Source organism: Tiliqua scincoides, chromosome 12 (genome assembly GCF_035046505.1).
Source record: "Tiliqua scincoides isolate rTilSci1 chromosome 12, rTilSci1.hap2, whole genome shotgun sequence".
NCBI classification, from domain to species: Eukaryota; Metazoa; Chordata; class Lepidosauria; order Squamata; family Scincidae; genus Tiliqua; species Tiliqua scincoides.
In genome coordinates this window covers 2,706,827-2,734,136 of record NC_089832.1, presented here as the reverse complement: position 1 = coordinate 2,734,136, position 27,310 = coordinate 2,706,827, and the positions used below count along the sequence as shown (strand labels likewise).

At 46.7% G+C, this 27,310-nt stretch overlaps 1 protein-coding gene and 1 pseudogene across 1 annotated transcript in view; both read left to right on the top strand.

The window, feature by feature from the left end:
• HS6ST2 (heparan sulfate 6-O-sulfotransferase 2) overlaps nt 1–27,310 on the top strand; it is a 147,821-nt gene that overhangs the window by 6,902 nt on the left and 113,609 nt on the right. The gene's annotated exons all lie outside the window — the stretch shown is intronic.
• LOC136663348 (5S ribosomal RNA) lies at nt 5,759–5,874 on the top strand (annotated as a pseudogene).

Here is a 27,310-nt window from a genome sequence, read left to right as displayed (position 1 = left end):
TGAGCACTTCCTTGGTGTTCCAAAGCACACCAGATAGCATCTTCTGGTCAAAGAACACCAGGTAGCAAGACTGATGGTTGAACAACCAGCAAGAGTCAGGGCGAGGCGAGAGGTGTGTGGCCCTCCAGGTGGTCCCATCTCTGCCTAATTTCACCTGCCCCGCACTGTCTGGTGTGGTCCTGTTCTGCCTGCAACCTCTGCTAGGCCTGAGAGGTGGGAAGGGGCTGAAGCATCACCCTCAGTCCTCCACCACGACCTCGGGGTATTCTGGCACAAGCAGCCTCTGTGCCAGGCTGCACCCTTTGTTTATGCTCTTGTGCAGACCTGAGAGGGGCAAGCAGATCCAGACATTGGGGAAGCCCTTTCTCTGCCCCGGAGCTGCTGCCAGTCAGAGCTATGCTTTACCAGGCTTCCTGGACCGATGGTGCAACTCCACAGGCAGCTTCTCTATCAATGCCACAAGCGCATGGACATCTGTCGCCTGCTCTTGCAGTGATTGTTTCATCCCACAGATGTAACGGAAGAACCTGCCTACAAGTCAGCGCCGGAAGATTGGGCTGGGGGGGCGTTTTTCTTCTGTAGCTCAAACTCTCTTGCTCGTCATTTTAAGATGCCAGCCAGTCAGTGTGTGTTTTGTACGCAGCCATACAACCTGCAGTGTGCTATATGCAGAAGAGAACTCTTGGTGTGGCAAGCAGGTTGTGTTTGGAATGGCTGAAAAGATTCCTGGTGCAGAAGCTCGGTGATGCGGGGAATGAGAGAGGAAATGGAGAAGTGTCCCTATGATGCCTTTAGCAAGTGCCTCTCTCTCTCTGTTCTTTCAGGCGGTAGGGAGGGGTGCTGTTTTGGGGCTGCACAATGGGAAGTTGGGGCATGTCACAAAATTGCTGGCAGTGGTGACTTGGGCATTGTGGTGTCCTGCAGAGCTCTCCATTACTTTGGCTCTTTAAGTGTAAATGAGGGCTCTTTGCAGGAGACTGGATTAGGCCAAAAATGTGCTTTCCTTGGGCCATTTGATTGATTGATTGTAGAAACCACAGTTTCTGGCAAGAAAATGTTTGAAATAAACTGAGTGAGAGAGAAAGAGAGTCCGGGAATTGAGTGCCTTGCCAGCCTCAGCTAATTATTATGGAAAGTATCTACCTACCTTGTCTATAGCAATAAATCCAGTGGTTGTGTTGTAAAGGAAAAAACACTAAGAGAGACACAGTAGTACTTGCGTTGAGAGGGGAGTGTGTAACAAGGGACCCTGGAAAGTTTCCAGGAACCATCAACTCTTGCAAGCTTGACTGCAGGGTTTTTGTTATACACACGGGCTCTGGTTATGGTTACAAATGCAGCAGTACCTTGACTTTCATTCATTTGACTTTAATAGCTTTGCTCTTTCAGCTGTTTTAAGTTATAACCACATTTTCAAAAGTACATGTGCTCCCCTCTTCTGTCCAATTTCATCTAATGACATTTGTCAACATTCTTATCTTTATTTTTCTTTCTATGTTTCTCATGCATTCACATGTGCTATATCAGGGGTGCTAAACAAAAAGCCCATGGGCTGAATGCGGCCCCCAGAAGCAGTGTCTCTGCCCCCCATTGTGATTGGGCTCTCCCAGTGTGATAATGGGGCTCGCTCATATCTTGAAATTATGGATAAGATTTGCACGAATTCTCTTGTCATTTGCAGCTAATGAGTTTCTGTGTGAGAACAAAGTGCTTATTTCTGGTTATCTGCGTAATGATGTCACTTTCTAGTTCAGTGTTTCTCAAACTGTGGGTTGGGACCCACTAGGTGGGTTGTGAGTCAATTTCAGGTGGGTCGCCATTCATTTCAATATTTAATTTTTAATATATTAGACTTTATGCTACTGTGGCATGCGACTGCATTGGGAAAATGTTACAGATCTGTACTCTTAACAGGCTACTCAGTATATGCTTTTAACAACACTAGTCAATAGGACTCACTCCTGGGAAAGTGTGTGGGTAGGATTGCAGCCTAGGATGGTTAAAAATTTTCCAACTTGATGTCACTTCTGGTCATGACATCACTTCCGATGGGTCCGGAAGGTTCTCATTCTAAAAAGTGAGTCCCTGTGCTAAAAATGTGAGAACCACTGTTCTAGTTAATGATGTCATCTCTGGCCCTCAGCAGGCACCATGAATGCTATTCAGCCTACTGTAGGAAACACGTTTGACATCCCCATGCTGTATAGATAGTTATTTACCTTTTTTGCTGGCCAAAATCAATTTGTAAGCTCAGCAAGGCTCTACTTTGACATTCATTGATTTTTGACTTTCATCCTTGGTCCTGAACCAGACGAAAGTGCAGGGCATAGCTGTACGTGTGAATACTCAGACTGAATATCAAATTGAATACTTTTGTGCTATGGGGCTGTTGAATACAGACCAACTGCATAGCTCTTTCTCTGCTTGACTATGGGTTTGTAGCACAGCCTGAATTGTTCCAAGGCCACACAGGATGGGTGTGATAGAGTTGGGGGGTTGAACCAAGATGCTCAGGTTCTCAGCTTAGCTCTTTGCCTATTGGTCCAGACAGGGTATGACAAATGCATTTTCAAAAGGGTTCATTTCTGAATTTCTGCTGTGGGGTGGCTGCCTTACTGTTCTCTCTGAATGGGAGGGGGAAGCGTGCAATCTGACAATTGCTTGTGTCTTTGGGGCCTTAAGAAGAAGAGTCCTGCTGGAGCAGGCCAAAGGAGGTCCATCTTATCTCCTACCATAGCTCTCCAGTTGCCTCTGGGTAACCCTCAGGTGGGGGATGAAAGGCATGCCCCATCCCATTATTGTTGCTCTGCAGCTGGTGTTGAGGTCCATCAAAAGAAGATGTGATTGGCCCAAGCTTGCCTAGTAAGCTTTGTGGTGGAATTGGATTAGTCCCCTGCTCTTTCCTAGCCAGCCCCTCAAAACACTACACTGTCTCCTGTTGAGCAGAAGATAGAAGGAATCTGTCTTTGGATAAAAATAATCTGCTTTTCACTTGTGCTTGTCTGACATTGTTTCTGTGGTCTAGTTCAGCTGGTGCAGGTTACCTGTGGCTTCTTTTGAGTTTTAAAAAAATTATATTCTTTTATTACAGTATGCTGTTAGCTGCCTTGAGCACTTCCCTAGCAGGTGGGGAAAGGCATGATATAAATATTTTAGACTACTGATAAATAAATTGGACTTTCTTTCTTTTTTTTTTTTGGCCATATTTGAAATCTCTAAGTACCGGTCTGGAACAGAAGGTGCAACAGCCTTTTCCCCAGTGATTTGAGAGGCCCGTTTTAGCAGCAGTTAATAAATTAATCACCACCTCTAAATTGGTTTCAAGCACCTCATTGTTAAGATAGCATCACAGGATAACGTGAGATCCTTGGGAAAAGAATAGATGTTTTGCAGATCAAGCCAAGTGTAGAAGCTCCTATGGAGTAGAAAGTGGTTTTTGCAACAAATCCTGTCTTGTTTGCAACAAACTCTCTTCCCCAGTGAAGAGATTGCTTCAAAAAGATACTTCGCTTGTCTCCTGTGTCATCTTGTTCCTGCACTAGATGTCATTTTGGTAGATCTTTTCCATCCATAACGCACATGAGCCCATGAAGAGGGGCCGCGGCGGAAGATTTGAGACGACAATAGGGAAGACAGATGGGCTGAGGCTGGGATATAAACCTTTGTGGTCCTGTCATGCAGGCTTTTGATTTAAGAGTATTTTGCTGCCACTGGTAGGAGGCTGGAACTTCTCGACCGCACAAGTTAGGAGTGCATATTTAGGATTGTGCCCTGTGGGGCAGGTGTGCAGACACAACCCTTAGTGAAACAGGCTGGAACCCTGGATTCCTAGATGTATTATGCGGGCAAAGTGCTCAAAGCATATAAAACGATGCATGGTTTGGAGGGAGTGGATTGAAACACTTTTCCCCCCTCCCTCTTAATTGGCAGTAGATTCAGGCCATGCAAAAGGAAGTATTGACATATTTCTATTAATATACAGTGGTACCTCACATAACGAATGCCCCACGCAGCGAAAAACTCGCAGAATGAAAGCGTTTTGCGAAATTTGGTAACTCGCACAACAAATTTTTATGACCCGTGCTTCGCAAGACAAATTTTTTTCTTGTTTTGTTTTGGTTTGACTTAAGGAGGGGATCTTCATGTCAGTTTATGATCCTGTTCACCCTAGTAAGGGGCGGATCTTCATGTCAGTTTATGATCCCGTCCACCCTAGTAAGGGGCGGATCTTCATGTCAGTTTATGATCCCGTCCACCCTACTAAGGGGCGGATCTTCATGTCAGTTTATGATCCCGTCCACCCTAGTAAGGGGCGGATCTTTATGTAAGTAAGTCCCATTGTGCTTGCTCCCAGGAAAGTTTGCACAGGATTACAGCCTTCAAACTCATCCCCCCATTGCTCATTCACCCTCTCACTGCCCCATTTCCTTCATGTTCCCCCCATTATCACAGCAAAAGCAAGCAATTGAGTGCAGCTGCTCTGTCCTCCCCAGCTTAGAGCACAATCCTGTGCGTGTCTCCTCAGAAGTAAGTCCCATTGTGCTTACTCCCAGGAAAGTGTGCTCAGGATTACAGCCTTCAAGCTCCCCACTCAGCGTCCCCCCCGTTTTTGAAATCCTCTGTACAGTATGTATGCCTTTAAAGAGCACTTAATAAACACTTTGTAAACCAAATTTGACTTTGTTCTGACTTTTCTTGCCCATAGGAACGCATTAATTAAATTTCAATGCATTCCTATGGGAAAACGTGCTTCGCAAAACGAAAAACTCACATAACGAAAGGACTCGCAGAACGGATTAATTTTGTTATGCGAGGCACCACTGTATACTGTATTTTCCATCCATCCATCCATCCATCATCCATCCATCCATCCATGAAGGCAGCATTCATGGATGTGTCTGGCCCAAGTTTATCTAAATCACTTCATGGTTGAGGCAGGGTTTAAACTTGGGTTTGCTTGTCCTAGTTTAGCACTCTTGATTCCTGGACTTGCACTCCTTCCCACGTTGCATAACTCATTTGCTGCTGTGGGATGTGATGATGGCTAGATGACTTTTAAAGAGGCATTCATCCAGTGGTTCCCAAACTGCCGTGTTTTCCAAGGGCACCATGGCAAACTCACAGGGCTGATGAGGGATGTCCCTGCCAGTCTCTTCTTACCTGCTGCCTCGGGCACCACCCTCTTGCATCACACAAAATCTTGTGCGATTCAAGATGGTGCCCCCCCTGGCGTGCCGCAGGACTCCATGACCGTGATAAGTTTGGGAACTGCTGGATAAGTCAAATTAATGGGGGAGGATCTGTCTGTTAATGGCTATTAGCCTTGATGGCTGTGTTGAACCTCACACAGCCAGTTGCTGCAGGACAACAATGGGATTTCTCGCTCGTGTCTTCTTACCCTGGGTAAAAGGTTGGCCCCGAGGGCTGGCCACTGTAGGAAGCAGAATGTTCAGCTGGAGTCTAACCCAGCCATCCTTCCATATTCTCAGTATGGTAAAGGATGCTGCTGCTTCTATTGGATCTTCTGGGTTCAGTGTTCAAATACCCTGATCTTGGTATTGGCAACCTTCAGTCTCGAAAGACTATGGTATCGCGCTCTGAAAGGTGGTTCTGGCACAGCGTCTAGTGTGGCTGAAAAGGCCAATCCGGCCTGATCTGGAGACTATTGTGAACCTTGGCCTATAGATTTCTGCATCCATATAGTTCTTAATGGAGATATAGTGATCATAATTGGAGTCATCTTTCCAAGAGGGCTGAAATGTACCTCCATACCCTGCACATGCCTGATCTCATCTGATCTCGGAAGCTAAGCAGGGTCAGGCCTGGTTAGCACTTGGATGGGAGACCGCCTGGGAGTACCAGGTGCTGTAGGCTTATACCATAGTCTTTTGAGACTGAAGGTTGCCAACCATAAGAGGTCAGTCAAAGGGTCTACCCCACCTGCTCCTTTACTATGGGATGCCTGCTGCTGTATGTTGCAGAGAGGCAAACAGCCTGGGGCTAGTACAGAGATGTGCCAGGCCTGCCTTACTATGTGCTGTATTGGTCCGATGGTGTTTTTGAGGGGTCTTAACCTGAACTTGGCAGGCGCGTGATCTCTGATGTTTTCCTGTGTTTTTTTTTTTTAAATTGCTGATGAAACTGCTGTATGTAAACCAACTCTCTACACTTTCCTCTCTCTATTAGGGGCAGGACCTCCTCTTTCTGATCTAAGCCAAAATTATCTCCCCCTTTGTGCACCTTCGTGGAATTGTTCTTGTTTGCAGTTTCTTTCTTTGCAAACTGTTAACGGGGGAAGGATCTGTGAAGGAGGGGGAAGTGTGTGGACAGGTGACACTGCTTGTCCCCACCTTATCTCTCTTGTGGGGTGCAGGGAGCAATTGTCTCTGCTGGGGGGGGATTCCTCTGCCCCCCCCTTCCTGCAACTGCCTCTGCTAGTGGGTGGAAACCACTGCTGACCTTTGATGTTCTGCCCATTATTATTATTATTTTTTTTAGAGACCCAGCACCATCTCAAGGTGTGGCAGAGAGAAATTCCCATCTGAACCCCTGGAGAGCTGCAGTCCGTAGGTAGCTAAGGGATGGGGCTGGTGGGGTCAGTTGGCCTGGATTCCATGCCTTGGGAGAGTGTTAAGGGGGTGCCTTTCTAAGGCCTCCAGGAGGCTCCCTCCCTGGGCTTCCAAAGGCCACTGAAAATCACTTCTTGTTTTGCCAAACATTGGCAGTGCCTTGAGGAGGCCTTCTGAGGTGGAGGAAGTGTAGTGTATGGGGGCAGTGGGGGTGTTAAAAATGTGTGGGTCTCAAGTGCCCTAGCTTTACTACTGTCTGCTGCCAGTCTGTGCTGGTCTGAGGTTTGTTCCTTTGCCTTGCGGTTGCATTGTGGCTGCATCAGCGCTGGGAAGTTGAATAGGACTGGGCCCTTAATTTGCGTAGCTTCACTCAGGGCCAGATGCTAGGGTTGGGATGTGTCTGTTCCATCCCCAACAGTCATGGAAGCCTGTGAGCAGAGAACATGCCCAAGAGTGCAGAAGCGTGTCCAGCTTGGTGAAGAGTTGTTTATGACCCTGAAGCTTGCTGTTGAAGGCTTTGTGTACAATGGGTCTTCCTTGTCCGTGGGTTCGGTATCTGTGAATTTGGCTCAACATCAAGCATGCATCTGGAGGGCCTCAAGGACCTCTTGGACACAACGGAAGACACATCTATTTGCGTCCAGGAGGTCCTTGAGACCCTCCCTGTGGATTCTATTATCCATAGAAATCTGTATCCACAGGGGGTTTGGGAACTGATTCCCCATGGATCCTAAAGGCCCACTACAATGACGAAGAGCATGAAGCCACGGGCTAAGAGAGCCCATTCAATGTCTGCATACTGAAGCTTATGGCTGTCACCTGACCCCCTAAGCTGTGATGGGCAGTGCCCGTCTTTCCTCCTTGTGGTAACCTGATTGTGGGATTAATTATTTAGCGCTGCGTTTAAACACTACTGTTTGGTGCGAGCAGAACCTCTTGGCTGGTTTGCATCCATGTACAAGTCAAAGCCTTGCATTGCAGGAAGAGACATCCCTGGAATTTGCTGGCTACTCCAAGCGAGCACGGATTACTCATTATGTTCCATTTCATCCAATCTGTCATTTCGTGCCAGTCTTGATTTAGGAGCAGAGGGTGTCTCCACGCATAAGCAACGCTTTTCGAACGCTTGGCTGAAACGCTTTTTCTGTACATCAAGCGACATTCTTTGGTGCCTTCCTGGGATATTATAAATTTTAAAGCGGCAGTGTAAATGATTGCTTGCAATGCCATTGAAATGCATCTGAGCTGTAGGGGAAGATTCATATTTATAGCTTGTGATCTGTTTGGCAGTGTGTTATATTAAATTATCAGATATCGTTTGCACTCAAGAGAATAATGGGTAGGGTTTCAAAAAAAACAACAACCCAAAAACGAAGTCTTGGCGGTAGTTGAGCTGCTCATTTCAGGTTTTGATTCCTTGGATATTAGTGGAGGTTAATTTGCCCCTCATTCATTTAAACCAGAATTGTCAAGAATTGTGTTCTCTGGCGATGTAAATGGCTACAAGAGGGAAGGTATTAGTAGACTTGATTGGTTTTTAAATTTGAGTACCGGAGATGCTCCAGCATGCCGAAGAGAATTGCTCGGTTTCTCGTGAAGAGCGCAGTGGCTAATGAATCACTTCAATGTACTTTTCTGAAAGAAAGCAGAGCCATTTAAATGTGCAATGCATTGATTTACATCAAATGGATTAGGCCTCCGAGTGCCATCCTTTGCATTAATTCCGGTTTCTCCAGCAACTGTAATAATGCAGGCAGCCCTTCAGCACAGCTTCCGCTCAGATTAACTCCTGTAGATCACTGTAGCTTTACATGGAAATGACGAAGTTAACGTCCTGTGGATGGGACGCCGTCTGCAGTGGAGCTTGCTTTTAAAGCGGAATCTTGGGGTGTTTTGCAAACTCTTCATTCAGATCCATTTCCAATTTCAGGTCCATTCAGGCTGGGGAATCAGTGGTGTCACTAGGAGGATGTGGGGGTGTGTGGAGAGTACACCTGGTGATACTCTTAGGGTGGTGGTGACAACACTACTGGCTAAAATTGTGAAAAATCTTTGTATTTTCAAATAGAGCCATCATGTTATATACCATTCCATGCACAATTTAATGCAGAATGCAATGAAATAAACCACATGGACATATCTTTATTATATCAAATTGTTGTTAAGTTGTGTCCAGCTCTTTGTGACTCCATAGACCACAGCACGCCCGGCCTCCCTGTCTACCACTAACTTCTGGAGTTTGTCCGTATTCATGTTCATTGCCTCTGTGACGCTATCTAACCATCTCATCCTCTGCCATCCCCTTCCCCTTTTTCAATTTTTCCCAGCATCAGGGTCTCTTTCTTAAGAGTCCTCCCTTCTCATGAGGTGACCAAAGTATTTAAGCTTCACCTTCAGCATCTGTCCTTCCAATGAACAGTCGGGGTAGATTTATTGTAGGATTGACTGATTTGATCTCCTTGCAGTCCAGGGGACTCTCTCAAAAGTCTTCTCCATAAATCAAAAGCATCTATTCTTTGGAGCTGAGCCCTCCTTATGGTCCAGCTCTCATATTACTACCTGTAAAACCATTCTAGCAAAAGGTATAGCCAATGATTGAGACATACAAAATTATGCAGGGGATGGACAGAGTGGATAGGGAGATGCTCATTACACTCTAACACCAGAACCAGGGGACATCCACTAAAATTGAGTGTTGGGAGAATTAGAACAGACAAAAGAAAATATTTGTTTACTTAGCGTGTGGTTAGTCTGTGGAACTCCTTGCCACAGGATGTGGTGATGGCGTCTAGCCTGGACGCCTTTAAAAGGGGATTGGACAAGTTTCTGGAGGAAAAATCCATTACGGGGTACAAGCCATGATTTCTATGAGCAACCTCCTGATTTTAGAAATGGGTTATGTCAGAATGCCAATGCAAGGGAGGGCACCAGGATGAGGTCTCTTAAGAACATAAGAACAGCCCCACTGGATCAGGCCATAGGCCCATCTAGTCCAGCTTCCTGTATCTCACAGCGGCCCACCAAATGCCCAGGGAGCACACCAGATAACAAGAGACCTCATCCTGGTGCCCTCCCCTACATCTGGCATTCTGACTTAACCCATTCCTAAAATCAGGAGGTTGTGCATACTCATCATGGCTTGTACCCCATAATGGATTTTTCCTCCAGAAACTCGTCCAATCCCCTTTTAAAGGCGTCTAGGCTAGACGCCAGCACCACATCCTGTGGCAAGGAGTTCCACAGACCGACCACACGCTGAGTAAAGAAATATTTTCTTTTGTCTGTCCTAACCCGCCCAACACTCAATTTTAGTGGATGTCCCCTGGTTCTGGTATTATGTGAGAGTGTAAAGAGCATCTCCCTATCCACTCTGTCCATCCCCTGCATAATTTTGTATGTCTCAATCATGTCCCCCCTCAAGCGTCTCTTTTCTAGGCTGAAGAGGCCCAAACGCCGTAGCCTTTCCTCATAAGGAAGGTGCCCCAGCCCCGTAATCATCTTAGTCGCTCCGGCTCCGGATTTTGCCTCGAGGTTGACTCCTGAAGCCTTTTCCATAACTGGATGTAGCCACAAGGCAGCGGAGGTTTGGGATCAGAGTTTTCCTTCTCTCAGGTGAGCTGCCTTCCCAGGCTGACGAGTCCCATGTACCCGGTGGCTGTTTAGTCGCCTCTTACGACAAGTACAGCCAAACCGAGGGCCTATTCTTATTCCCCTATTCTTATTCCGCTTCTTATTCACATATTCATTTATTTTCTTAAAGATACAGTCCAGTCATGTGTGGTATTACATAAAGAAGTGCCAAATAATTACAAAAGTAAAACTCAGTTGTTGTTGGGTGTTGGTTGCCGGTGTGTCACCCAAAATGTCAAGGCCTTTGACACGCATGTCATAGGTTTGCCATCACTGTCCTAGGGCTTGGTCTGGGGGGGGGGGTTCCTCAGGGTGCCCTTTCTCTCCCAGTCCTGATCCCTGCCGGGATCCATGGTGGACTTGTCCTCCAGTTCTTGCGCTGGGAGCCAACAAGACCTGGTGGTTCTTTTGCAATTCTAGCCCTTCATTTCCTGTGATCCGGGGCTGTCCCTTCTGACATCTGGCCTTGACTATGTATGGCCAATGAAAGCTAATTAAGTTGCCCTGACTATCAGATGAGATCTGGGTCTCAGAGGGCTCTGTCCCCTTCCTAGACCTTGCTGCAAATTGAGATGTCAGCTTGGCTCTTCAGGTGGGGAGAGCATGGTTTGCATCTCCGGTGCATGTGGGCAAAAGCGACTGTTCCCTTGCTGAGCTGTTAGCCTAATCGGTGACTTGTTAGTGTGTCAGTGAAAACACCTCTGAATGAAAAGGTGTCTGCAAGGGATATTTTTGTCCTAGGCACGTGAATGCATCCCACAAGGAGAACAAATGACACACAAAGCACTGGTTCAAATCAATATTTTCAGAACTAAAAATCTAAATTCTGCATCTTTCATAAGGGGATACTATTCACAAGCTTACGGAACTCCTACTTGCTTGCAAAAACCTTTGGGTTATAACACCATTTCTCAAACTGTGGGTTGGGACCCACTAGGTGGGTCATGAGCCAGTTTCAGGTGGGTCGTGTAGCATCTAGCTCAGCTGCCATTGAAAATTCAGAGTTGAAAATACAGGGTACTGGGCTGTTGGGTAGAATTGTCTCCTGGTGGGAGAGAGGTCTGGTGCTTTGCCCTGAATAGGTGGACAGATGAGATGCTGGAAGGGGGGGGTAGGGCTGTGTGGTTAGAGAAGGATCCAGGTCTGCTTTGACTTTGCAGCTGGAACGTTTGAATTCTGAGCTATGCAAAATAACAGCAAGATTGTGCTGTGTCATGGGGCCTTTGGCTGATTGTGGCTTAGGTTTGAAGCCTACATTGATTATGTCACTCCTGGCCATGACATCACTTCCAAGTTAATGACATCATTTCTGGTGGGTCCTGACAGATTGTTGGCAACTTTCAGTCTCGAAAGACTATGGTATCGCGCTCTGAAAGGTGGTTCTGGAACAGCGTCTAGTGTGGCTGAAAAGGCCGATTCGGGAGTGACAATCCCTTCCACACCGGGAGCAAGTGCAGTCTGTCCCTGGTCTGTCTCCCTGGCTATGGGCCTTCCTTCTTTGCCTCAGTCTGTTGGCCAAGTGTCTCTTCAAACTGGGAAAGGCCATGCTGTACAGCCTGCCTCCAAGCGGGCCGCTCAGAGGCCAAGGTTTCCCACCTGTTGAGGTCCATTCCTAAGGCCTTCAGATCCCTCTTGCAGATGTCCTTGTATCGCAGCTGTGGTCTACCTGTAGGGCGCTTTCCTTGCACAAGTTCTCCATAGAGGAGATCCTTTGGGTTCCGGCCATCATCCATTCTCACGACATGACTGAGCCAACACAGGCGTCTCTGTTTCAGCAGTGCATATGTGCTAGGGATTCCAGCACATTCCAGGACTGTGTTGTTTGGAACTTTGTCCTGCCAGGTGATGCCGAGGATGCGTCGGAGGCAGCGCATGTGGAAAGCGTTCAGTTTCCTCTCCTTTTGTAACCGGAGAGTCCCCGACTCGCTGCAGTACAGAAGTGACAGATTATGATTCTAAAAAGCGTGTCCTGGTGCAAAAAAGTTTGAGAGCCACTGAGTTATAAGATGGGTTAAAAAGAGTCACCCTTGTCTCCTGTTCTCTCCAAGCCACATTTAAAAGGGAGTTGAGATCTCAGACCTGTGTTGAAGACAGGTATTCCTGTTCACAGAATACCTGTTCACAGGTATTCCAGGCTGATGAGTCTCGAACAGTGTCTCTCAAGGTTTGTCCTCTGCTGTACCACTTCACATGGTTCACCTATTTGAAATACCACCAGAAGTAACTGGTGATGACATCATTACCAGTTACTTCTGGGCTGGGAGGCCAGATGTGATACAACAAACACCAGTAAGAGGGTGGACAGGAGGGCATTTTTGAGCATGGAAAAGCACTCTGCCTGCCAAACCTCCTACCACTCTTTGTTGTGTCATGTTCCTGGTGTCGCTGTTGGGTGGCAGGTGCCCCGGAGTCCTGTGAGTAAACCCAGACACCACGTCAAGTACCACTGGTGATACCCGTACCACTGGTTGAGAAACACTGGTCTGGAATAAGACAGGCAGTTTCCTACAAAAGAAACTAGGAAAGTTTCCAGTAAAATACTCTGGAAAGGTGGAGGTGGGGGGAAATGTTATTTTATCATGCTTCAACCCTGAGCTGGTCTAAGGCCTCCTGGTGCCTGATGCAGCATGCCAAATTCTACCCCTGCCCCACCAGACTTTTTTCTGGCACTCTTGGCCACTGCCCTTCTCTCCTCCACACTTCCACATTGTCCCCTTCTCCAGGGGACATTGTCCCCATTTCCAATTCAGGACGTGGGAGGAGGAGGCTCAGTTAACAGAAGTGGGTGTCTCTGGCCAGCCTGCTACCTGAGGCAGCAGCTTCAATTGGCCTCATGGATGAGCCAGACCTGCTTCTGTATTTTGGTTCATGTGGTAAAGGGCTTGTTGCTGCTTTAGAGGAAGAACGCTATCAGAGAATTTGTCACTGGAAGCCTGAAGGTTAATAGAATGCTAGTTGTCTGTGTGGGCAGTGGTAGTTTTGACCAGTGGCATTTGTTGATGGCATACTTTGGGAGGACTGGCCCATCACCTTCCATCTTCTCAGAGCTGATGTTGTGTGTGTGTGGTGGCTGTTGTCTTAGATAACTTCAAATGGGTTTAGAGAAATTCATGAAAGAGGAGAAGCGTATCAATAGCTACGAGCGCCAGGTGGAACTTCCAAGTTCAGAGGCACTCTACCTCCATATGCCAGCTGCTGGGAAGTAATAGCAGAAGAGGGCTTTGCTTCCATGTCCTGCTTGTGGACTTCCTGAAGGCACCTGCTTGGCCCCGGTGGGAAGTGGGAGAGAGAACTAGACAAACACTTTGATCTGACCCGGTTGTGGATCAAGGCACTGAAGAAGTGCAAAGTGCCGGTAAATGGATCTGAGTGGGTCAGTTTGCATCTTAAGTTTGCACAACTTTTGCTATGTGTTTTTTTTCCCCCTTGCTCCTCTCCTCTGATTTGGGGGTGAATTTTTAAGGCCAATCAGTCTGAGTCTACTGGATGGGATGGGATGTGTGCACATGTGTGTGTGAGACAAAGAGAAAAAATCTTGAGCTGAAGAATAATTGTGGGTAAAATTTCCAAAGGCGACAACAGCCATTTTACATAAATTAGTAAATTACACCGTTATATGAAAGAGAGAGGCTCCCCCCGCTTTCTTTTCCCCAAATAGTTTAAGTGTGCCTGAATTAATGGCCCCAGCTGTTCTCCTTTTTCTTTCAGAAAGGCTGGTGGGGGGGGGCCCTTTCGTACTGTCAAAGCTACCTTGATGCGTTTTAAGGGTGTTTATACACACTGCCCGGATGATGAATGAATGCGCAGGGCGGGTGTGCTTTGAAATGTGATGCTGGCACCTTGGAATGCGAAGCATTTGTTCAGTCCCGCACCAGGCAGTCACTCCGGGCGTGGATGCCAACAATTCCTCCAAAGTGGCTGTGCCTCCCCCCAAAAAATCTGAAATATTTTCCCAGTCCTGAATGGGACTGTGTCGGACGTACGCCAGCCCTTCTGAAAGGACTCGAGCCTGGATTCTGGCACGGGGACAAGACTGCTTTCTTTGGGAACTCCGATCTGTCGTGATGATGAATGACTGCAGTGCGAGCATATGGCCCCGTCTCCTGGCAGGCACTCACGAGGATTATGGCAGGATCTGGAGCAGAAGCTCTCCCGCTTTCAGGATTGGCAGCAAGGGCAGCTGGCCGTCCAAGGACGTGGCGGCATGGAGGCTTTGAAATGAGCCCTGGGTACCTGCGACACACCTGAAACCCTTCAGTATGTGCACATGTGCAGGCCGTGCTTGGATGCGTGGCTTCTCCTTCTGTTTTCGGCAACTGGAGGAAGAGGGAAAATTTAGAAGGACCACTGATGTGATGGTGACATAATAGGAGTTTATAAGGTGTGGACTGATGTGGAGAAAATGATAGGGTGTTTTTTTTCTCCCCATTGTAGGTGTGTGTGGGGGGGTTTGCCAGAGAGTGTATTAACCAGAATCTACCGCCACGAGAAAGTCCCTTCATTCAGTACATAACACAGGCCTGTGAAACTAAGGGTCAGGAAATCTTTTTTCAAAATTTATGGTGGTATTATATGGATTTGGGGCACTGATTCCAAAAATGGCATCAGTTTTGCCCCATCACGTCTAGTTTTGTAGATACGGCGTAGCCTCATTAGTGAAAGGCTCAAGCAGCTTCCTTGTGAGGTAGCCTACGTAGATGGCTTCCTTGCGAGGAAGCTTCTTGAACCATTCATAAAGGAGGCTGTGCTGTATCGTCGAAACTAGATGTGATGGGGCAAAACTGATGCCATTTTTGGAATCGCACCCCAATATACCTAGGAATAGGCCTAACTTTTAAGATGGCAATATGTGTGTTGGCCTAGGTAATTTACAGGAGTCGGTGCCGAAAGGTGAATCTGAGACTCCTGGCTCCCACCCTGATACTCTAGCCCAGCAATTTTCAATCCTTTTCTTCTCCTGGCACACTGATAAGGCACTAAAATGGTCAAGGCACACCATACCTTTCTAGACAATTGACGGGGCACACTGTGTTGCCAGAAGGGGACTCATAGTCCTCAATGGCCCTACTAATAGATGACCCTCCCTCACTCCTGCAGCATGGCTGCACCATTTGCAACAGATCAGTGTGTCACAGCACACTGGTTGAACACTGCTGCTCTAACCACTGTGGCTCATAGCCCATTTTGACTAAGTTCAAATTGCTCTGTTCAGCTTGCTTGGAGGGATTCTGGAGCCACCTGTTAGGCTTCGTTTTGGTCGTGTCATGTTCCTTCCACCTGCCTTGTGTGGTGTTTTCCAAACACAGAAAAGCAGGTGAATGAGAGGAGTCTGAGGAGCCCAGCAGAAGACTGTGGTCTTGGCCCAAGCACCCCTTTGGAAGCCAGAGTCTCCAGCTGGATTAATCTCATGGAAGACCCTGAGACCTGGCTGCTGTTCGGACAGCACAAGCACGAGCATCAAAACAAAATGGCAGCAAGTCAGGTTACGATCCGCTTCTGGATCCTTGGGGATGTCCACAGATCTAGGCCAGAAGCGCACTAGATGGCTCTTCCCCATATGATAAACTTTCTGCTTTTGTCCCCCACTGTGTGTGAGAAGGGGACCTTCTGTTGGTGGCAAATAGACCTTTGGGGGAAATGGAGCGCTTCTTCCCTTTTACTGTGTACCCACAGTTCGCACAGTTGTGGTGAAGTGTAAGCAGTGCACACACCTGCCTTCTGGTTTCACGGGTGCCAGAATAAGAGAGGCAAACAGACGGGACTTTGGTGTGACAGGCTGAAGAGCCCCTTGAGTGTTTGGGGGGGGCGGGAGAGAGAGAGAGAGAGAGAGGGTTCAGTCCTTGTCAGATTATAATAAACTGCAGGCATTTTCTGTGGATGCTTTGCAGGCACTCAGAAACGAAATCCATCACTGTCACTGGAGTGTGAGCCTGCAGAGATTCTACCTGTGTGACTGAGCTTCATTTCAGGGTGGGAATGGGTTTGACTGAGCTCTGCACATTGCGGGGGTCCTGGCTGCATTGACAAGTTGACTGCAACTTGCATGTTCCTAGACAGCTTAGCAGAAGGCAAACTGAGAAACATGCCTAGGGGCTTATGTGTTATTGTCTGTCTATGCCGTCAACTTTCCCAAGGGGTACCTAAGTGATGGTATGTAGCTCATGTTGTTCCATTAGAGTCCTAATCCCATGCAAATTTACCTAGAAATGAGTCCTGATCACAGTGGCTCTTTCTGCCTTCCAGAAGGCCTTGATCCTGAGAGCATCATTGCTGCAGTTATGGGGGAATTATTTCTGCATCTCTGAACATGTTAGTGATTCTGAGAGCACCATCCCTTGCAGAGAATCCTTGTCGTGGACAGCCTCTTCACGCTTTGGCATGTCAGTAGAGTCACTCTGATGCCACTCACGCAGGCGCCAAGGGAGAGAGCAGGTATTGATGTGCTAAGGGCTACAGAGAGGCCCCCATAGTCTGAAGATGCCCCCAGTGTACAGTGCTGGCAGATCTGTTTCTGGTGCCCCACCAATTTTTAAAGTACTGCTGTAGGCAGCAGTTGGGACCCAAGTCATGAGAACATGAAGGCACGCTGATGGGCCATAAGAACATCAACCCTGCTGTATCAGGCCGAAGACCCATCTAGTCCACCTTCCTCTATCCCACAGTGGCCCAGCAGGTACTTCATGAAGCACACAAGCCAACAAGAGACCTCCATCCTGGTGCCATTCCCTTGCACCTCACCTTCTGAGGTAGCCTGCTTCTAAAACCAGGTGGTTGCACATACCCCTCAAGGTTTGTAACCTGTGATGGGTTTTTCTTCCAGAAATCTGTCCAATCCCCTTTTCGTGGCATCTAGGCCAGATGCCATCACCACATCCTGTGGCAAGGAGTTCCGCAGACTAATTGCGCGCTGAGTAAGGAAATACTTTGTCTGTTCTAACTCTCCCAATGTTCAATTTTGATGGATGTCCCCTGTTTCTGGTTTTGTATGGAAGGAAAAAGTACTTCCCTCTATCCGCCCCTGCATCATTTTGTATGTCTCAAACATGTCCCTCCTTAGGTGCCTTTTTTCTAAACTGAAGACCCAAAATGCTGCAGGCTTTCCTCATAAGGGAGGTGTCCCAACCCAATAATTCTGTTTGCTTTCTTGTGCACCTTTTCCAGTCCGTTACGACCAGCATGAAGGTCCCTTGTGCCTACGTTCCTGTTCTTTCCTTAGTGGCCAACCAGGTTCTGCCAAAAAGTCCAAGAATAGAAGGCAAAAGCCTTTCTCCCCCCTCCCCCCATTGCTCTGGTACAACTGGTCTTTGTGGAGATATAGTAAATCCTTTGTAAACACACATTCTGTTCTTGCGGATTTGCTTCCCTGCAGGAACACACGTTTAACTTACCTTGCACCATTCGTTCACTGTTCTCATCTATTAGTGGCCCTTTTGAATCCACAGCAGCCATCCCGAAGCTATCTGACCAGGTTAGCTACCCCTCCCCATGTACTGCATCAATCACTTCCTGAGGCTGTGGTCATCATGATAAAAAGGGTTGCTAGTTTGATTTCCCCCAACCGCATTTCTCCATAGGTTCAGCGATTTGGTATCTGCTGGGTTTTCCAGGAGCTTAACCCCAGTGGATAATGAGAACTGACTATATATTGTGTCTAAACATGTTGGTTCCGTGGCCCTCGTGGCTTGTAGTAGCTGTTAGATCTCCCTTCTAGGAATTTGCTTTGGACTCCCAGGGCCTTTGTGAAATGTGTCTTGCGTGTTTGGTGGCCAACCTTGAAAGCATGTCACATGCAAAGAGAAGGACAGTTTCTGCATGTGCTCTTGTCCCTTTGGACTGACCAGTTTCTTCCTGAAGCCCACCAAGAAGTCCTCCTTTTCTTTGGAAGAAACGTAGCTCTCGTGCTTTACATAAAAGCCCTTTTTTGGTTCAAAATTTCCCTAATGAGTACATCTGTTTCTGAAATGTCAGAAATTGTGAGGAGGGACCCCCACTGAGTTGGTGGTAGCAAATGAGTACAAAGTAGTCCTCCTGAATTATATATTCCCTCAGCACTTTTCCATCTTGCTCTTTAGGGTTAAAATATATATGAATATTAATCGGCAGTTTGCTGTGCCCTGAATTCTTACCTGTTCTTTCTCATCACTTAACGTCTGGCTGCTGGAATTCAGTTGGGTTCAGCTAATGCTTCTTGACAACAGCAGAGTCCCAAGTAACTCAGGCCTCTGAGTCCCAAGTCCTGAGTCTCTGGGAAAAATCAGGTGGAGGGATCTAATTTTGCTTTTCTCTTTAACAAAGAAGATTACCTCTGGGAGATGAAGGCCTGCTTCCAGGTGTTTGGGGAGGGAAGGGGCATGAGAAACTGGTTGGTCACTGTGGGAGGAGGAGGCCCAATGAATCTTTGGGCCTCATCCTGCCTGGCTGTTCTTTCATTCTCCAGCCTGAAATTTCCCAGGTGTGCTTGTTTCTCATGCAGAGTACAGGATGTTAAGTATCAAATGAACAATGCACCCCCGAGAGCTCAGGATGGGCTGAAGTCATAGCCTAGTGAATTTTCAACCTGTGTGCTGTGAATGGTCTGCGGGTGCTGCAGGAGTTTGGGGGGGAGTCATTGGGGGTGAGCCCCTCATTGGGGAAATGTGAACCGGCAGCACACAGTGTGCCTTGTTAATTGTTAGGGCACACCCTCAGGTTTTTTTGACAGTGCCTTGTTATTATTATTATTATTTTATTAATTTATACCCCGCCTTTTTGCCCAACGGGCACACAAGGTGGCTCACAACACTTTAAAAATACAACATTAAAAACAATCATTAAAAACAATTTACAATAATTAAAAAATCTAAAAACAAACCCCGTGGATTTTCATATAAAAAGCAAGAACGCCAGCCAGCCTGTCAACAATTAAAAGCTTTTTGCAATAAAAAGGTCTTCAGTCCACGCCGAAACGTTAGCAACGAGGGAGCAGTTCTCAGTTCTAAGGGGAGGGTATTCCACAGTTCGGGGGCCACCACCGAGAAGGCCCTCTTCCTGGCCGCCGCCCCTCTCACATCTCTTAGTGGCGGCACAGTCAAAAGGGCCCCCCAGATGATCTAAGAGCCACGGGCAGGATTGTAGGGAAGGAGGCAGTCCCTCAAATACCCCGTTACTGTGCCGTGTTATTGTTACTGTGCTGTGAGATGAAAAAGGTTGCAAATTGCTGTCCCGGCCCATGCTGGCTGCTGTCGGTGGCATGTCCAGGGACGTTTGAGATCAGTCTCGTCTATTTTCAAACGAGGATAATCGTTTCTGTTCCAGAGGAAGCCTGCCTTTAATTAATGGCGGAGCAGGAAACCGTTCATTTGGGGTGCCTCCTGTGTTCGGCTGTAAACACGTCTGCAGAAATGGCCGTGTCTCTCTTTTATTACCCAAGTTTTATTCTGGGGAGGCTTGCAGAGCCTGGGAGACCTTCTGCATCTCTTCATCTGCCATCCATTCAATTTCCTGTGGCAGCATCTCGCTCTTGGGTTTTATAAGCGTTGGTCTGTCTTGCAGTGGATTTATATCCTCGGCTATATGTGCTCCACTCTGGTTAAAATAAAATAACATTTTGCAACTGTGCTGGCCTTACTTTTGAATCAGAACTTAGTCCATCCAGTGCAGTGTTGTCTTCTGTACCACTATTTCATGTTTGCTTTTTCAGTGTCAAATACAGGTGCGCATCTCTTAGTGATGATATGGCCAGTGATGAACCACAAATACAATAGTCGCTTGGTGGTCGAACCTAGAGCAAGCCCAAATAAGCCCACCGAGAGCACTCCGAAACCACTCTGCCATGGCATTCCTGCTTGAGCTGGCCCATGTGCTGACCCCATTTGATTGGGTCATATTGGGTGACCCCACGTGATTGGGTGACTTTTCTGGGGCAACACTAGACTGGTGGAGTAGCTGGCACTTTCAGGAGCAGTCAGCCAGGAACGGCCACTCAGGTGAGCAGCTGGCAGGGTGGTTTTGGTGCACTCTGTACTTGTTTATATAACTGCATCTTCAGTTAACGATGGTCTTCGGGCAGTGTATCCCCGTCGTTAACCAACGCATAATGCAATTATGGAAGCTACTTTTAGCATCTTGGAATTGGCAGTGGGACATAATTTCTCAAATAACTTTAAAAAAATAAGTACAATCTCTGCCCTCCTCTGTTTGGGCACCTGTTGCCTAATTAGTTGCTGTTTTGTTTGATTGCATCTTGATTGCAGTTGAAATTTTCTTCTTTTTTTTTTGCGGTAAGCCACCTGAGATTACCTTGATAGGCAAGAAAGGTGGGATAAAAGCTGCATGCTTTTAATCTGCTGTTGATATGTATTTTATCTTGTTTTAATTGTTTTTAATTGTTTTTTTATTTTAAATGTTTGTTTGTATTTTACTTTGTTTGTATTTTAAATTTGAAGGGTGCCCTGGATGTCCTTGGGGAGAAAGGTGGAATACAAATCTAAGAAATAAAAAAATAAATAAAATAAATAGAAATATTTCTAAATAAAGAAAACCACCTTCTGCCGTACAAGTCTCCCCGCCCATTAGGTCTTTGGGTGAGGCCCTGCTCTGTATGACATTAATGAGAATGCAAGATGGAACCTTCTCTGTGTTGGCCCCCAGGGTGTGAAACTTCCTGTCCTGCTGTTATGGGAGACTCCTTCTCTCTTGACTTTCCAACAAGTCCTCGGAACATACCTGTTCTGCGAGGCATTCAGCTTATTTGTAGATGCTAGATTGTGTATTTCTGATTAGTTTGAATAGCTTAATTTTGCTGTAAATGTCTTTGTTACATTTTTATGTTCTCGTTCCCTGCCCTGGAACTATCTGCTGTAAGGCAGGATGGTTGAGCATTTGTTTGCACCGCATCTTTGTGGGAGAGACTAGGTGTGTTCCCCCTTCCCCCAAGCAGGTAGTGTTTTGTTAATTGCCAGCTTCCCTTTGCTCTTGGCATAATTGCAGTTTGCCTGTTCCTGGAAGGCGTCATGAATTGGTGGTGGGTCTCTTTGGTTAGCTCAGCTCTCTGCTTTCCTTAATTAACTTGAGCACTGATATGCGTCAGTCTGCTTCCTGTTTTTTTTTAATTCCTGCAAAGATTCTGATCTCTCTCTTTTTCTTTCATTATTTTGTTTCTTCCATATGGTAACCTTCCTCTTGTCTTTTATTGAGCACAGCTTCTTGGAGAGGAGAGGAGCACATTCATTGAAAAAAGAAGGGAGGACTATTACCAACTATAACCTAATCCTTCTGAATTGATTTGATTTTTTTTTAATCCAATCTCTTCCTGTGCCTCCACTGTCTGCCTTCTCAGTTTGTCCATACGTTCATTCAGAGATCTGGCATGTTCAGAATTTTAAAAAGAGAACTTAAGTGAAGGTTTTCAGCTCTTTTTGAGAATCTCTTACACTAACAAGGAAGCCCCGATTTTCCTGGTGAAATAAAAGATGTGATTCAAGGGCATCTAACCTAGTTTTGCAGCTAAGTGTCAGAATTTCAGAGATTTTCAGCCTCACATCTGATGAAGTGGACTGTAACTTTTCAGCTTTTGGTCTATTACAGTGGTTTTCAAACTTTTAGCATCGGGACCCACTAGGTTGGTCGCAGACCAATTTCAGGTGGGTCCCCATTCATTTCAATATTTTATTTTTAATATATTAGATTTGATCCTACCATGGCATGTGATTGCATTTGGGGAAGTGTGACAGATCTGTTCTTTTAACAAGCTACTATGTATATGCTTTTAACAATGATAGTCAATGGGACTTACTCCTGGGTAAGTGTGGGTAGGATTGCAGCCTAGGGTTGTTAAAAATTTTCCTGCTTGATGATGTCACTACTGGTCATGACATCACTTTTGGTGGGTCATGACAGATTCTCATTCTAAAAAGTGGGTCCCAGTGCTAAAAGTTTGAGAAGCACTGCATTGGAGCATTGTGGTTCAGTCATAGTAGCACTATGGGATGTCTTTCGTGGCCCCCCTACCTGTTCTTCTGGTTGCTACTATCTTGAATCTCACAAATCTTGCAAGATTTAGGTGCCACCATTTTAGATTTCTCAAGGTTTTGTGATATTCAAGGTGGTGCTGCACAACTGAGCCAGGAAGAAGAGGTTGCAGGGGTGTTGTGAACCAGGTAAGTTTGGGGACCGCTGGTCAGTGCTGACTGAAGCTTATATTCTACAAGGGATCGTGGTGCTGGCAGAAACGTCCATCTGAGACCTTGGACATCTGCAGCCTGTTGGAGCAGACAGCACTTGAATGCCTGGCTGCATGTTCCTCAAACAGCCATGGAAGAATTTGTGTCCACTCAGGGCTGGAGTAGCCACCCAGAATGTGCTTGTAGTTTTACTACTCTCTTTTGCACCAGCTTGTTGAGCAGCTATGTTATTTCTGCATAAAAAAATGAAATAAATGCACAGCCCATGTTAATGTCATAGTCTAGGAAAGACCCATTTGCTCAACTTGTTTTCCTGTGCATCTGCAGCTGTCTGTCAATTCCCCTTGTTAACGAGGTCAAAGGGGGATGTTGGATTCTAGATTTGATGTGTGCACTTCAAAGTGCCTGATGCCCTGATTGGTACTGGAATTATGGGCAAGCTTTGCCAAATCTCCTGGATATCTCTTCACTTGATTCAGGTCATGCGGCTATGTTTTTCTCTCAGCCAGCTACTCAAACTTTAAAGCATTAAATCCATAACTCAGATATCCACATTTTTGGACCTTGTATTGTCCTCTGTTATGGAAAGCTGCTCATGTTTTCTGGGGTCGTCTCTTAAAAGGATGTCTAAAAGGGAGAAAGATCATTGGTCACAGGCCAACATGGGGTTCCGGTCCAGTTCTGGAGTCAGGGGCCCAGGAGGCCAGAGAGAGGGAGGATGGAATTTGGTCAGGCAGAAGCAGAAGGTCCAGTGGAACCCATGGAGATCAAGGATGGGAAGGCAGAGGTGGGTGTGAAGTCCAGGTTCATTGACAGTCAGGTGCCCAAAAGGGGTCAGTTGCAGGGAGGGGAAAGGCACCTGGGTAGCTATTGGCTGCTGGCAGTGTGGTCTAGTGCTTGAGCCAGTGTCTGCCTGAAGAAAGCTAAACAGATTCATGTGCAGTTTTGACTTTGGATGGGAGACTTTGGTTGGGAACAGAAAATCTGCAGACCAACCTCATGAAGGCACATGATGAGAGTGTGTGGAATGCGAAGGAGTTCACTAGAGTTTGATAACACCTTGGCTACCAACAGGAACTATAGTATATAGGGGCTTGACGGTGCAAAGCCTGGCTGCATTTGGACAGAAAACATCTGGTGATGTGGGTTCTGCAGGTTCCTCGTTCAAAAATGGTGGTTTAGGACTAGCCTGTCTGTGTAAATCACCTTGAACGCTGCATACAAAACAGAGAAAGACGGTCTATAAATACTAAAATAATACCCATAGTGGTGAGTTGCTGAAACTGAGGATACAAGCCTCACTTATAGACACCCTTATGGATTCCATCAGTTTGTCTCTGAAAGCAAAATCCTTTACCATTTTCTGTTAGGTGGAAAACCGTTTTAAAGCTGGGATTTTTAAAAAAATCTATTTTAAAAATCATTTTATGTTTAATTTTTTTTAAAAATCACATTTTTTTGGTGCAGATTTGTGCAAAGAAAAATAAGCTGATTTTGGAATTCCCAATCTGGCTTGTACAAATTTGGACGTCAGCCTCCAGAAACCTTAACAGATTCTGACATTTTGAGTTCCGCTCCAGTGAATGTATCTGGACAAATGCAGCCTCGAAAGCTGGACTGGAATCGAGAAGATCCTGTCCTCATTCTTCATTAAAAAGACCTCTTGCCTTGCAGCCCGGCACAGGAATCTTTTTCTGGGAACAAGTCAGCCGAGTGAGATGCTTCACAAATGCCAGAGTGCTTTGAGCTTGCTGTCGAACGTGGATTCTTTGTATCTGTTTTCTTTAGTGGCTGCCTCTTTCCTCCCTGTTTTTCTCTGCATGTTGTATGAAGTCCTTTCGTGAGCTATGACTGACTCCAAACTCCAATATGATACCAATGAACTCTTTTCAGATTTACTGAGAGTGAACTCTCTCACGTAACACCAGAACCAGGGGACATCCACTAAAATTGAGTGTTGGGAGAGTTAGTATAGACAAAAGAAAATATTTCTTTACTCAGCGTGTGGTTGGTCTGTGGAACTCCTTGCCACAGGATGTGGTGATGGCGTCTAGCCTAGACGCCTTTAAAAGGGGATTGGACAAGTTTCTGGAGGAAAAATCCATTACGGGTTACAAGCCATGATGCGTATGTGCAACCTCCTGATTTTAGAAATGGGCTACGTCAGAATGCCAGATGCAAGGGAGGGCACCAGGATGAGGTCTCTTGCTATCTCGTGTGCTCCCTGGGGCATTTGGTGGGCTGCTGTGAGATACAGGAAGCTGGACTAGATGGGCCTATGGCCTGATCCAGTGGGTCTGTTCTTATGTTCTTATGATGATGGGCCCGGGGGAGGGGGGGCTAGGATGAAGGGGAGAAAACCGAAAGGTACAGGCAGGAGATGGTCTTGTTAGTGTCTTCTTGAAAACTTCACTTCCTCGGTCTTTCCTGGCCTGCTGTGACATCACAGCAATTCAACCAGTTACTGACGGGCAACTGCTGAGTGATGTATGAGACCGGGGAGAGAGGTGGAAGAGGGGAGAGAAAGTGTGGGGACAGGAGGATGCTGAATATCATGAAGCAAAGGGGAGAAGGATGAAGATAGTCTTGGGAAGAAGAGGTAGCAGGGGGCCAAGGCAGAGAGGTGCAGGAGAGGGCAGGGGCTATTGGGCTCTTTTTTTGTACATCGCCTACAGTGCTGCTCTGATGCTAAGAGAATGGAGATCCTTCAGACAAGATTCAGAAGTGCAACGGAAATTCAAGCAGGAAGGGACTGGTATGCCAAAGCCCTCCCCCGCCTTCTCCCTATTTCTATGGGGAGCTCCGTTTAGGAAGTAGTAGCATGTACCCCAGGCTGTTCAGTAGTGGGCTGGCTTCCAAACAGGACCACTTTAGTGTTGCTTCAATTTCCAGGATGGTTTCTCCATTTGGCTGTTTGTGTTTCTCTGCCCTCCCCAGCCTGCATGGCTAAATCTGTGACCGCACACACTCATTGAAGGTGGGTTCTGGGAGGAAAGGTTAAGAGGCCCCGCACTGTGTGTCCCAAGTGCCAAGCAGACAATTACATGTTGCTGTTTGATCATTTTGAAAACAAGTAATTAGGAATAACTGATCTCTCTCTCTCCCTCTCCTCCCTCCCCAGCCCTTTTATTGGTTTTGTGGAGCAATCTGTCCTCAAAGCCTGCAGCTGGTGGCTTGCGACGGCAGCCCTTGGTGAGATGTATTAAATAAGTGCACTTTTATGACACTTTTCAATTTTAAAATGGGCTTTCCTGGCTTGCGCTTTTTGCATCACTGTGAGTGGTTTGCTGGCTTTGTTCCGGCGCAGGGAGCCAGCCGCGGAATCTCGAACAGGATCCTCCATGTGGCACTGTGGGAGGACGGCGGTATCCAAAAGAGAGGTACTCTGCTTTGCTTTGGGGGCTGAAAGTGTCCTGTTCCTACTGACAAAGGACCATTTCATGTGTGCCAGACTCTGTCGGTTGACTCTCCCCTCCTGTGCATATTTCTTGCTGTCTGAAGACCTTGTTTGATGCTGGGCTCAAAGGCTGCTTGCTAACTTGGTTATCGTTGACTTTAATTGCTGAAAGGCTCCATCATTTTCTGTGTAGTACAGTAGCACCCACTGTCAGCTGGGAGAGGGAAAGACAGGAATGCATGTTTAACAAACATGGCAAGCATGTCTTTGCATTTATCTTTTATAGTAGGGGCAGCTGTAGAAAATGATTCCCTCTCATTTCAGGCAGACAGTTCTGAGTTGTATGTGCAGGACCCTCCTTATATCCGGGCCTGGGATCCGCGGATTTGAGTATTGTGTCTCAGAGGACCTCTCAGATGTGACTGGAAGCCCTAACCCTAAGCCACTTCCAGTTGCATCCGGGGAGGCACCGGGAGGTCACATGTGGCTGCAAGTTGCCGATGTGAACTGGAAGTGGCTTCTAGTCACATCCAGGAGGAGGTTGGGAGGTCAGCACAACCTCTGGAGGGCTGGCATGGCCTCCGTGTAAGTTATTGCAGCCCTGTGACTCTAGCCCCCCGCGGATTTCAGTATCTGTGGATTTCTTTATCCACGGGAGGTCATGGAACCGATCCCCTGTGGATACTGAAAGCACACTGTAGCTGAATATATTTGTAGGCCACTTTTCAGGAGTAAAATCTTCACGAAGCAATTTGCAGTAAAAACATTAAGGGAGTTTTTAATGGACCAACAAAGACAGTAGCACAAAATCTGTTGTGTCGGTTAAAGTCAACGGTAAGCTAAAAAAAGAAATCGCAGCTCAAACAGTAAGTTTGCGCTAAGAGCAGTTCAAAGCCAGGCGAAACAAATGCATTGAATTGGGCCCAGAATCCATTGATGGGATGTAAGCCAGAGGCTTCTCAAGGTCACATCCAGACGAAAGGCTTGATTGGGTGGGCTCCATAAGAACAGCCCCACTGGATCAGGCCATAGGCCCATCTAGTCCAGCTTCCTGTATCTCACAGCGGCCCACCAAATGCCCCAGGGAGCACACCAGATAACTGTGCTATGCCCTCAATTGTGCACACTCTAGCCCAGCAATTTTCAACCTTTTTCATTAACTTTATCTTGTTCATTTCAGCCCACTATTCCATTCCGCCAAGGTCATCCTGAACGCTTCTCCTGTCTTCTGTTCTGCTTGCTATTCCTCCCAGCTTGGTGTCGTGTGCTGAGTTGACAAGGCCTCCTCATCCCCCTGATGTGTTAAACCTCATCATGTTCTGTAATAAAATATATTCGGTCATTAGTTACTCCTGTTTCGGTTAAGCAAGAATTGTTTCATGGAGCAAGCTTTAGGCACAAGATCATCTTTGTAGGTCTCAGGCTTTGATGAGGGTGTCTTCAGTCCTAGCCATCTGCTTTTTTAATCGCTTGGAAGAAAACTCAGTTGCCTTTGGCATTCTGCGCTAACTCATGTGACATTGACTTGCATATTTCCCTGCTCCCCTAGAGGT